We start from the raw sequence: 12,566 nt of genomic DNA, 5'->3' as shown, positions 1-12,566 counted from the left end.
TACCATCACACATTCTGAACAAGAAAATCCCTTATGAATCCTGAGAAGTAAAACAGTCATTTATATTACTGAACTCTGTTTTTACATAAGCCAAAACAGTCCTCTGTTTTATAAAATATCCAACCCTCATTACATCACTGTCTTAGCTATATATAGAATTCTTATTCTACCTAATTCGAGATTCCTCCTCCAGCATGAGGGGAATTCAATAACTACTTTTATGACACCTATCTGCTTTGCAACAAACTATTAAATACAATAAGTGCTAACTGGAGTTCTAAAGAGTTCTAATTTGACTATGACTCTAACTCTATCTTCTTCGTAGGATGATTCCTCCTTATTCTTTGACACCTGGTCTCCTTTCAGTTTGGCTGAGATGGCTGAGATGATTGCTGAGATGAGTATTTAATGCTCCATGTTGGCCTTGGATGCTGAATGCTTTAACTGCTCAATGATGTTAGGTGATATCCCTTGCTTTTCGGTTCCAGTCCTCCATAACTTCGAATATACAGAAGCATGTCTTTTAGCCCTTTTAATAACCCAAAAATATAGAACACCACCATGTTCCTGATGTGTTGGAGGCTTCATCGATGGCCAAGTGTGCAAGCCAAAATTCCTTGTATGCAACTCATTCAATACCCTATGACCGGTAATAAAGTGGCTTTATAACAGAAACTTTAAACTTGAGTTAAAGCATTCCACCTTTTAAAGGTACACCTGTCTTGATCTGAATGGTTGTGATGGCTTCATTTGGTCTCTTACATATCTTTTAGGTGTTTCCTTTTGAAAATTTCCGCACATATTACCAAACTGTTTTTCTGCGTTGAAAACACCACCTACAGCAGTTTCGTAGCGCGCTACGAAACTGCTGAATTGTTTAAACAACTTGTATTTTCCCTGAGGTATTTACCGCCTAGACATTTGATTGCCAAAACTCCTTTTGATCTTTGATACATATAGCAGGGATCTATATGTCCTCAAAACAATAAAACTAAGCAAAATTTGACAAAATTTGGAACAAAACCTTTCTTTGAACAACAACTTCATTTAGTAGCTAACTGGCCTAGCTGTGCCTTCAAGTCTTCAACTTTCTTCCTCATAGCTTTATTTTCAGCTCTTAGATGCATATTTATCTTTCTGATGAATTTGGCCTCTTTGATTGCTGGAACTGTCCATGTGTAAACATCGGCTACTGAATCCAACTGGTTTACTAGGTTTTCACTTCCTTTCCATACAACTTTACGATAATTTGCATACCTGACTGCAAACTCCCTAGTGGCATTCTTCACCTTAGCAATCTCATGTTTAGCTGCTTCTAACTGGTTCCTTATAGCTATAATATTACCTCCTTGAGATATGATGACTGTTCTATTTGTGTCTTTTTGCTTAATCTTCTCTGCCTCCTCTGTTCTGGGCAATTCCTCGGCTTCCTCTGTTCTGGGCAATTTCTCGGCTTCCTTTACTTGCTTCCTTGTAATAGGTCTTCTGGGTTTGAAAATGAATTCTTCACCTGGCTCATCAAACTTCAGCCTTTTTGAGGCCTTAGACTTCTTGGTACTTTCTGGTGATGACTATGTCAAATCAATATGCACTGGTTCAATTTGCTCAAACTCAATGGCCTCCAATAAATCATTCAGGCTTGCCTTAGATACTGGGATTTCTTCAACAGCTATGGCTTTACCTTTTTCTTTACTTATTTGGCTTCTTGTCCTTACCCTTGACACTGTTTCAGATCTACTTGTTTCAGGTACAGTCCTCTTATGCTGAGCTTCTTCTTTTGTTGATTGCTGAGGTTGTTCTCTAATGATCAGTGGCTTCACTGGTTTTCTTAGCTATGACTTGGCTTGCTTTTTATCTCTTGCCTCTTTTTGAAGCTCAGCTATCGTGAGTTCTTTGACTGGTTGTTCTTTAACTGGTTGTGGAGTAAGGCCAGTTTTGCTTTGGAAACCAGCCATGAAGATGAACGAATTCCAGTCTCTGCCTATCTTCTGGAGGCCATCTAAAACTAACAATTTAACCAAACCATGGTGAAACAAAGAGGTTTCACAATCCTCTTTCCTCAGCTGCACCTTATCACACATTTTACTCAAACTGCGAAATAAGTAAAAAGCAATGTCTATGGAAGCTTTCCTAGTGAAATGTAAAAGCAGCTTGAAGTGATAAGAGTAGACCTTATTGTATCTTCCTTCACAGGTCAAGTATTTCTGAATACAGGTGAGAAGAAGGGCATAATGCTCCTTGACATAGTTTCTGGGCGCTGCTTTTGTTAGGTCTTCATTCACATATGCCTCTTTTAAAAACTCTTTGCATGGATTCATATCAAACTTAAAATTCTTAAACCATTCTTGCCGCCCTCTTAGGATCTCTGTTACAGCAGCTATTGCCTCCGGAGACACTTGAACTTCCAACATAGCTATTTTTGAATTTAAACCGGTGAAGTTTAAAGCAAACTCTTTGGTTACCTGCGCATGTCCTCCTTGCAGCTTTTTACAAAAGTTCCAGCACCCGGCATCTTTGAATGCTTTCTTCACGCCTTCATCTCTCAATGCTATGTCCAAACCTTCAGGTTCGGTCCTCTGGCATTTTCCAGATCTGTGTTCTTTCCTCTCCATTTTGCTTTTGAAATCTTCACACACACAATGACCAACAGCTTCAGTTGAAATGGCGGTTCAGTTCTCTTTAACTCGGCCTCGCTTGTAATCAGGCTCGCTTGAAAACAACCTCGCTTGAAAACTCAAATACATCATCATACAAGCTTGTCACTTATGCATCGCTTACGATCATCATAAAGATCCATGCACGGTAAAATCCATTGGAATGATATTTCTGTGCATTTCAACAAATCTATTGTTGGAGTAGTGACTAATGAGAGTTTAGACATGCTACGGGAGGTACACAAACTGACATGAGAGGACAGAATTGGTGCCTCATCAACAGACTTGACACTTTGGGAAAGATTCGCTGCGAAATGCACGAATCCACGATTTCGCAGCGCGGTTAGTTTTGAATTCTAATAATGCGCTATGAAATGGCTTAATGATAACGCGCTGCGGAATGGCTGAACAATGATTACGCTGCGAAACTGGCCAATAGGAGATTACGCTGCGAAATCACGAAAAGAATCGGTGACTAGGATAAGACAAGACATGACTTATGAAACCATGATGGTGGAGGAGGACCAATAGGATTCGAGTATAGCTTAAATCAAACACCTTTAAAGCTCCAACCCTAAGTAAGAAACAAAAAACGAAAACAATTTGACACAAACTTTTGACATTGAACTAGGACAAAGGATTATATGCAAGATTTTTTTTTTTTTTAGTTCTAAGTGATAACAGAGCCTTCGGGCAGTCCAAATTCGATTCTGGAAATGGATTTAAAGCTCGAAGTCTGTTGATTAGGCCTGCAACCACCCCTCTCTTCCATCCATCACCGGTTTCATCTCTTTCCACCGCCATTGCAACAATCTGGTTATGTATTTCTGCACAGTCATACAAAGAGTCCTGTTTTCCTCAGATTGAAATCATTTTTTTCCCAAGTGACAAATCAAGCACACAAAGGCTCGCACACTCTACCTGTCAAAGCTCCATCGGGACCCTTCATCCGTGAATACAACCTTGCTCGTTTTAGCATGCATCCCAGGAGGAGAAGCAGCTACAGGATGTCGTACATGAATCCTGTAGCAACTGATCTGTCTGGAGCACATGCTATGGAGTCGGTAGCAGCTGAAATCAACACAGGGGACATGTAACAAACTCCGCTTGGACGTGAACACCTCCTCGACAGCTGAAATCAGACGGAGCCTGTGCATGCAGCGTTTACAACCAGAGGATCGGGTCCCGAAGCCGTGCATACAACATCAGCCAATGAAAGAAGGAGTTCCAGTGCCTGTGCACGAAGCAGCAGTGAGAAAAGCCATCGTTCCACGTCCTGAAGCCTGCAGAACACGTCCACGGCCACACAGGTAAGTGTCTAACCTTATTCATCAAATTGCATAGACTATACTCTGAAAACTGCATGTCTGTGAAATGGTGCAGATTGAACGAATTCGGTGGCCAGTCAACTGGCTACCCACAGTCAGTCGAATGGCCTCATGGGATCCGAACGAGCTCGGTTACATTTGAATTCGCTGAAGAGACGTGTAGCTGACACGTGGGAAGTGTGCAGTTGGGGGGGAATCGATGGATTGGCAGTGATGGCGGCGGTTAATGGCAGAGGAAGGTAACGGTGGTCAGAGACACGCAGAGGAATGATGGCCGTGACGTTGGCTAATGGATCGGCCTGGCCACCTCACCCGCCTCGCCATGAATTGCGCCGTAATTCAAAAATTCTCGGCTGAAGAACTCAAGTTAACCACTGTCATTTACACTTGCAACCGTTCTCAGCAAAGTATGCGTCCTCCTCCTCTGCAGTTTGTTAGCCCGAGCTTCTCGGCATGTTTCAAATCCTCCTGCATCCCAGGCTCGTTTAGAAGCGTCGTGAAATCCTCCAGAAGCCAGCAAAGCGTTCTACAGGAAGGATCTCTACAGGAAACACGGCATAGCCTCCCGGAGCAGAGAAACCTGGACTTTCTGCGTCGAAATTGGAGTTTCGAAGAGAGGTAGGCTCGAAAACACCATTCCCATGCATGATATTTCGAAAGGTGGTGAATTAAACTGTTTGGAGTAGGAGAATTAGAAGCAAGTCTGCCTGTGGGTCAAGAATAGTAGTTTTCCTGTGTGATACACGACATTTTTTAGTTGGTTCTGCGTCAAACTCTCCTCCATGGTCCCTGATAAAAATTTTTTCTCCTGAAAAAAGATGAAGCACCGTGAGGGCTAACCTGCGTATGAAGTATTTGAATTTTCATAATTGTATGTATGCTAAGGATGAAAATTGAGCTCTGTGCCCTATCTGTGAAAACCTGATTCTTCATTTTACATACGGACAACCAAGTTTTGGGCAGCAAAATTTTTAGAACCAGGGAATTGGTGCAAGTTAAAATATAAACACCTGAGAGATCCTGTCCCGATGTTCAAAGGAGGAAACTATAAAACAACAGTCCCTCTCTGCTCAGAGCCTAAAATAGAGCACTCTCATCATGCCAGGGGGATCTATCAGGAAGGAACCCTCGGATTCCAGGAAATTGCGTGAACATCCTGAGGTGGTGAACCTCTTCACTTGTGCCAATTGGATGACCTTTTGTGACAAAATTCAGGGTCATGACGATGAGATAATGGAGGAATTCTTAATGTCCCTGCAACCTAAATCAAAGACACAGGTAGAGCAGAGAGGACTGAAAAATTCCAAACAAAGAAGGGCACAACCAAGGAAACCACACAAAAATTAAAAGGGAAGACACCCCCAACCAAGTAGATCGAAACAATGAAGACATTTTCTACAGGAATCCAGAAAACAGTTTCTACAGGAAGCCAGAAAACAGTCGACACAGGACTTTCTATAGGAAGCATGGAAACAGGGCAACAAAAGGAAAAATCGCCTGAGATTTTAGCCAGGGAGGCAGCAGCTGTGCTGGCTACCCTAAGCACATCTCCAAAGCAAAAAGGGAAGCGAAAGAGGGAGCCTTCCATGTATTTTAAGGCAAGAAGGAGCATGCGGATAAAAACTGGCAGACCCCAGCCACCGTCAAAAGAGCCAATCACAATTGTAGACACCCCAGCTACACAAAAGGAGAGGTCTCCCTCAAGGGCATCCATCACCTATGAACGGGGAAGCCCGAAGACATCCACCTGGAGAGAAAGAATGAAAATGTTGTACACAAAGGCCTCTCTGCAGGATGCTGAGACTATTCTACAAGAAACACTGGCTAAACTAAGAGAGACTGAGAAATTGGAGGAAAAGGTGGCCAAACAATCACAGGAAGAAGGAAAGACTAGGAAATATCTGATGAACAAGAAAGAGAGGACAAGCTGCAGGCTGAGGTTGAGGAGCTAAAAAAACTGCTACAGGAAAAGGAGCACAGGCAGTGGGAAGAAGTAGAGAGAAAAGCATGGTTTCATGACCGAGAAGAGGACATCACTTCAGAAGCTTGGCATGATAGGGAGGCCACTAGGGCCATCAAAGATGAAGAGATAGATTAGTTGCTCAGAGGATGAGCAACACTTTCAGTAGGGGGGTGATGATGAGCCCCAAAAATGGATAATTATATGGGCTCATTCAACCTCCTAATTCGACTTAATCCACCATTCTCATTAGTTTATTGCATGTTTTTGATTATATTTATGCTAATAGAGTGAATTGGGTTAGTCATTATGCCAACAAGTCTAATGTGTGCTTTATGCGGTCTTTTTGGTCAATTTGGAGACAAAATCAAAGGTTTAAATGAGCACTTGGCAGCCAAATTCGTGGAGAAGATTTGTAGGAAGGTGTCCCCTTCATTTATGGGCCCTTACCTCGAATTCTCCACCATCAGCTCGGAGTTCAAGGGCCACCAAGTCAATTATCAAAAGGGCAGCCGAGCAAGGGCTAGTAAAGGTGCTGTTAACTACAAGTTTTGGTAGCCGAGTTCCTAAAGTTTAGGAGGACTATTGGGGTCCTCAATTTGTATAAATAAGAAGGCTTAGGGCCTCATTTCAGTTAGTCACTTTGTAGGCAGAAGTTAGCTAGTTTGTAGTTCGATTTTAGTCATTTCTTAGGCAGTAGGTTAGCTTTGCATTTCAGCACATTTTCAAGCTTTTCCTTGTGGACAGTTTTTGGAATGTAACATTTCTTTTGATCAATAAAGATGAATCCAGCTTTTGCACCAGCTCTAATCTCTCTTAGGAGGCTGTAGCTCTTGGGGTTGGGCCCAACCCAAGTGCACAGTACCTCCTTTGTTTACCTTTATGTGTTTTTGTTGCATTCTTAGAATAAAATTTGCTATTTAGATTTAAATCTCATTTTGTTATTTAGGTTGTTTTTGATGATTAAAAAGGCTTTTCATGTTCAGATTGAGTTGATAGGTTAATAACAAGGAAGATCTTTAGAAAAAGGCTATCAAGCACCTCTGATCTCACCTCTCCCTCAGTGGGATCGTGAGCTGGGACAAAGGTGATTTTGCTGCCAACAAAAACACTTTCTTTGCTTCACCGTGCAACTGTTAGTGTTGTATTCTAGTTTGCAGAAGTTGATACCAGTTTTGGTTAGATGATCAAGTCAATGATTGCTTAGTTTCCATAACATTTAACATTATTTCATTGCAAATAAACTGCTGTTCATTTTCCTTGCTGTTCTTTAAGTCAAATTAGGTCAAGATAGCTAGATCTTGGGTTTGCATAGTCTTTGTTTGGTCAGTATTAGAAAATTGTGTGCAGATCACTTGTATTACCTCTCTATCTACCTTTCCTCCATCAGATAATCTGCTCCAACCCTTAATCCATGATTCCTACCCTTCATTTGCCATACTTTTCCCACCTTGCTCTAATTTCTACACTCTTGTGCATCATCACTTCCTCCATCCTTGAACCAAAACCAACCGCTCCTTAGCCTCATGCGCTAGGTCCTAGAACCCTTAACATCCTTATCTAACCTCCATGTCCACTTTCCCACCGTTTTTCCGTCATCAACCCTCCAAAATCCTCTTTTCGGAACATCCTGTAGAAATTTCAGAACATCCTGTAGAACCCCTGCAGACTTCCTGTAGAAGCTCACGAAAGCGGTTTCTTGATAGCCAAACTCTGTGAAACTCTCTGGAAGGGTGCTAGGGACCCCTTAGGCCCTCTTTGAACCTTCCCAACCTCCTGCAAGAATTTCCTCTCGCCAATCCACATCTGCATAGTAAAAAACAGTTAAAGCACATGCACAATAATTCTACCAACTTACTAAAAAATACAAAAAGATGTTTCTTTTCAGATTTCACTTCAGAAGTAGCTTAGTCACATGCATTTTACCTTTCTAAGAGTCAATGGAATTCCTTTCTGTAGCTTTCATCATTTTTCTTGCACCAGTATGGTTAGTCGGTAAAACTAGGGTTTGCATTTCCTTTCCGCTTTCAGTTTCTTTCTGCAAGTAGATTAGCCTCCTCTGAGTTAGCTTTCATCCATCAGTTAAAAAGCTTCTTCTAAGAGCTCATAGAATTTGGCTTAAGCTCCTAGCGGACTTGTGCGAGCTGATCATGTGACAGCCATGGCAAGAGCTAGTACTTGTGCATACAACACCGTCGCTTCCAAGTTTGTTACGAACTACCGGGTTGATAAAATTAAAGAAGGGAGTCCCAGGAGTTGCAACATTATTGCTGCAATACTAGGGCCCACCAGCCATACTCTGTCTCCCACCTTGAACACTTTCTCTATTCTATATTGATCATGCCTAGCCTTAAACTTCTCCTATGGATACTACAATGTCTCATGTACCTGTAGTTGGATATGTCTGATCTTCTCTATAATTTTTTCATCCCTTAAGGTGTATCTTGTAAGATATTCCTTTACTCGTCCTTGCTTCCCATATGCAATGTCCAAAGGTGAAGGCGAAAAATATCCAAGAAAGTTTCAAATTGGGACTTGTTGCATTGTAAGAATTATATATATATACTGTATTTTTATCCCAGGTCTTTGGATGCTTATGGTTGTATCCCCTCAGAAGTTGTACCAAAGTATTGTTGAATACTTCAACTTTGTGTCCATCTTCTCCCACAACATAGTCCAAAAGGCATTGAGAAATCTTGTTTCTTGGTTTGAAACAATGCTCCTTGGTATCCCAAAGTGCACCCAGACCTGTCCAAAGAGCAAGTTTATTGATTCTTACCCACTGATGGAATTTTTAAAGGGAATCAAAACACATATGTTTCTGAACATGTTATTGGTAACTCCCACAAAGTCCATGGAAATTCTTTCCCAAGGATGAGTGGGTACGGGTAAGGGATGATATATACCTTGTTTCATGTTGCTATGCTTGTTGGTACAACAAAGCATGCATCCTCATATGGATCGAGCTCCCTGTCTTGCATCTTGGGAGAATACACATGCCTTTGCAAGTTTGCCTTGGTCTTCCCTACACCAAAGTGCCCTCTAGCCTTGGAGGTATAAGCCTCTCTATTTAGCTACAATTGCTCACCTTAGGAACACCATAGTTTATCCAGCCCGTAGAGTAACCCATCGTGAAGATGGTAGTCAATGGTGTTGTCGCCATCGTGCACATGACTTTGACTCTGTAATTGTTGAAACACCTCCTTGAAGTTCTCATCCTCTCAATATGCCTCTCTGTATGCATCATGGGTGAATGGCTCCATGTGCATGAGTTACCAAAGCTATGATATTTGATGTGGGTGGCCATGAAATCATGTTGGCCAACTTTTTTATGTTTCCCTTCTTGTACTTAATCACTAAATGAAACTAATGTAGAAACCCTGTTCACTTGCAATGCTTGGTCTGTTGTAGATTACTCTGGGCTTGGAGGTACTGTAGTGGTTGGTGATCTGTGTGGATTACTGTCTCCTTTATTATTAGATAGTGCTTCCACTTCTTCACAACTTGTTCCAGGGCATAGAAATCCTTGTCATAGGTATGGTAGTTAAGAACTGCCCCATGAAATAGTTTACACTAATAATATATAAGCCTTCCTCCCTACATTACGACCAATCCCATCTCATACCCACTCACATCTATCTCCACTTCAAAGGGATGCTGCAAGTTTGGTAATGGAAGAATTGGTTCTTGACTGATCTTCTTCTTTAGCTCCTCGAAAGCCCTCTATTGACCCTTTCCCTACTGGAAACTCTTGCCACTTATTATTATGACGTGGCGTGGCATTGCTACCATTGAAAATGAGGTTATAAATTTCCTTAGGTACTGTTATGCCCTAATCAAACTCCTGACCTTAGAAACAATAGTAGGAACCAACAATTTCATGATGACCTTCATATTGACAGGATCTATCTTTAGTTCTCCTCCACCTATCACATACCCCGAATACACCAAAGACTGCTATGGAAACTTACACGTTTTGAGATTTGCTAGCAGTTGGTGCTTCTTTAATGTCTCCAACACTTGCTTTAAATGTGATATGTGCTCCTGCTAGGTAGAAATGATACCAATATATCATATAAATAAACAATAACAAATGAATCTATAAAAGGGTGTAGTACATCATTCATAAATCTCATAAATGTAGTCAGTGCATTGCATAGGCCAAATGGCATGAATAACCACTCATACAAACTTTGTCTAGTTTTGAGGGCAGTCTTCCAGGTATCTTCTTCTCTAACTTGAACCTTGTGGTATCTAGAATTTAAGTCCAACTTGGTGAAGTATTTTTCTTGCTGCATCTGATCCAATAGATCATCTATCCTGGGTAGGGTGTACCTGTTCTTGAGCATGATTTTTCTCAATGCCTTGTAATCTATAAACATTCACTAAGTCCCATATTTCTTTGGAAAAATGATGATGGGTGACCCAGATGGTGATGTACTCAGTTGAATGACACCCTATTCCATTAGCTGTTGCAATTGTTTCTTCAACTCGCTTCTATAACAGACTGCTTGTACAACCCCATGTTTGGCAATAGGGATTACAATGTTAGCTAGATCTCATGCTCCACTTCCCTCTTAGGTGGTAACCATTTAGGCCCTCATAACACATCCCTGTATGCCTGTATAAACTCTTCTAGTTGTTGTTTCTATTTCTTAGTACACCCCTTCAGGGATGCCTTTCCTCTTACTGACTCTTCTATAGACTGTTTTTTTCCTAAAAACAATAAAACATACTTCTTAACCAAACTGATCAATTTCTTGGATTTGTTGGAACCTACCAACTAATTGACTCGCCTTTGTGCATGTTAATGGTGAATTTTTTTCTGTCCTTGATGAGCCAATACTGGTTGGGGTCTCTGTATGAATATTTCATCTCGCATGTACATATAGGGACTTCCAAACATGACTCCACATACATAAAGGGTAACCACATATAGTTCTATTTCATCAATAAAATCAACATTGATGGAAAATATTATTTTGCACTATTTTGTTATCTTCAACTCTGCATCCTTATTTACACATCCCAGTGGATATGGGCTTGGATGATCATGATCTTCCAATCCCAATTTTTTGACTAGCTATTATTAAATGAGATTCACCTACGATCCCGAGTCAAACAAAGCATAAATCTCGGTCTTCTTGACCTGTATCTTTATATGGAAGAGTTTGGTCATTTCTTACTCTTTCTATTACTGAAGGCTACTCATATTTACCTCCTTCTGCACTGATGTACAAATAATATTCTCATCCATGTCCGAGCTGGTTTCAACTTAGTTTCTCAAATAAATGGCCATTATATTCTTCTCCTTATTGTCTTTATTTTTGTTCTTCAGGTAAATCTCTCGATGCAACTTCCAAAACTTCTCCTCTGTATGGCCGTTAATGTTGTAGTGGTTTCTAAGATCTTTGCACTAGTGTAATGTGGCTGCCATTTTTTTTTTAATATTTTCCCCCTTTTTTCTCCTTCTTCCCCTCCTTAGAAGTGTCCTCTTTCTCCTTCTTCTTCAATCCACTTGATTGTGCTTTCTTTAGACCTATTTTCTCTAGATATTGTGCATGTAAACAAGCTTCGTCCACCAATTTGGACGTGAACAACATCACTTTCTCCCATAGATGGCCGTGTAGACCCCCCAAATACTTGAGGAGTACATATGGGTACTTTGGGGAGATACCCAACATTATGTCCACCTTTTCGAACTCCGTGGTGTACTCCTACATGCTTTGGACAGGGTTTTTCCTAAAGTAGTGCCACCAGATCCACTAGTTGTCTACATACCCAAAATGGCAAAATTGTGACTTAATGAGGGTTTTAAATTTCTCCCACTTAGTCATTGGAGGTTCTCCCTCCAACCTCATGCTCTTTGTGTCGATTTCCCACCAATTCAGGGCATGAATCTCTAATTCCATATGTGAAAATGAAATATTCTATTCCTCCTCGATTTGATGGACATTGAAATACACTTCCAGTTGCTGCAGCATGTGATTTTTAGCTGTGATATCGACCTTCACTTCCATTTTGAATAGGGGCTGTGATTGATTCATGACACTCAAAATGGGTTAATCTTTTCCAGGTTCTTACTTCGTCTAGTTCTCTATTTCTTCCCAATCTCTTGATCCCCCTTCCAATTTTGTCCTCTACATTAGAACCCCATCTTCTCTGAATAACCCGAGATTATTGCTAAAGGCTACCATGAGGAGATTTAATTTACAATTTATATCCGAGACTTCTTATTCTCGCTGTGAAAACCTATCCTCTGCAGGATCTCGAGGTTTATTCAAAAATTTTTCAGCCATGATTAGGGTTTTACGAGTTTTGGCACAAATGATCTAGAGCCCCTACAAGTATCCACAATATACCCAACGAAACTTACTTTGATACCAATATGATTTGTGAACTACTGTGGATATTCCACTGGATAGTTCGTCACAACATATTTGATAAAATAATACTTAAAACTTGCAAAATATATACTATCTCTTGAGAGCTGATTGTAGAGCTATAAAAAGGGTCTCTTTCACCTCTAATTACCTCACATTAATATGTCAATCCGGGAGCGTTTGGTTATTTCAAAAAGTGACTCAATCTGAGGCTATTTGTCAGAGTAATGCTAGTAGTACA

The sequence above is a fragment of the Pinus tabuliformis genome, chromosome 6 (genome assembly GCF_031772625.1).
Source record: "Pinus tabuliformis cultivar Carrire ecotype Pingquan chromosome 6, CPIR1, whole genome shotgun sequence".
Lineage (NCBI taxonomy): Eukaryota > Viridiplantae > Streptophyta > Pinopsida > Pinales > Pinaceae > Pinus > Pinus tabuliformis.
This window is presented reverse-complemented; position numbering follows the sequence as displayed.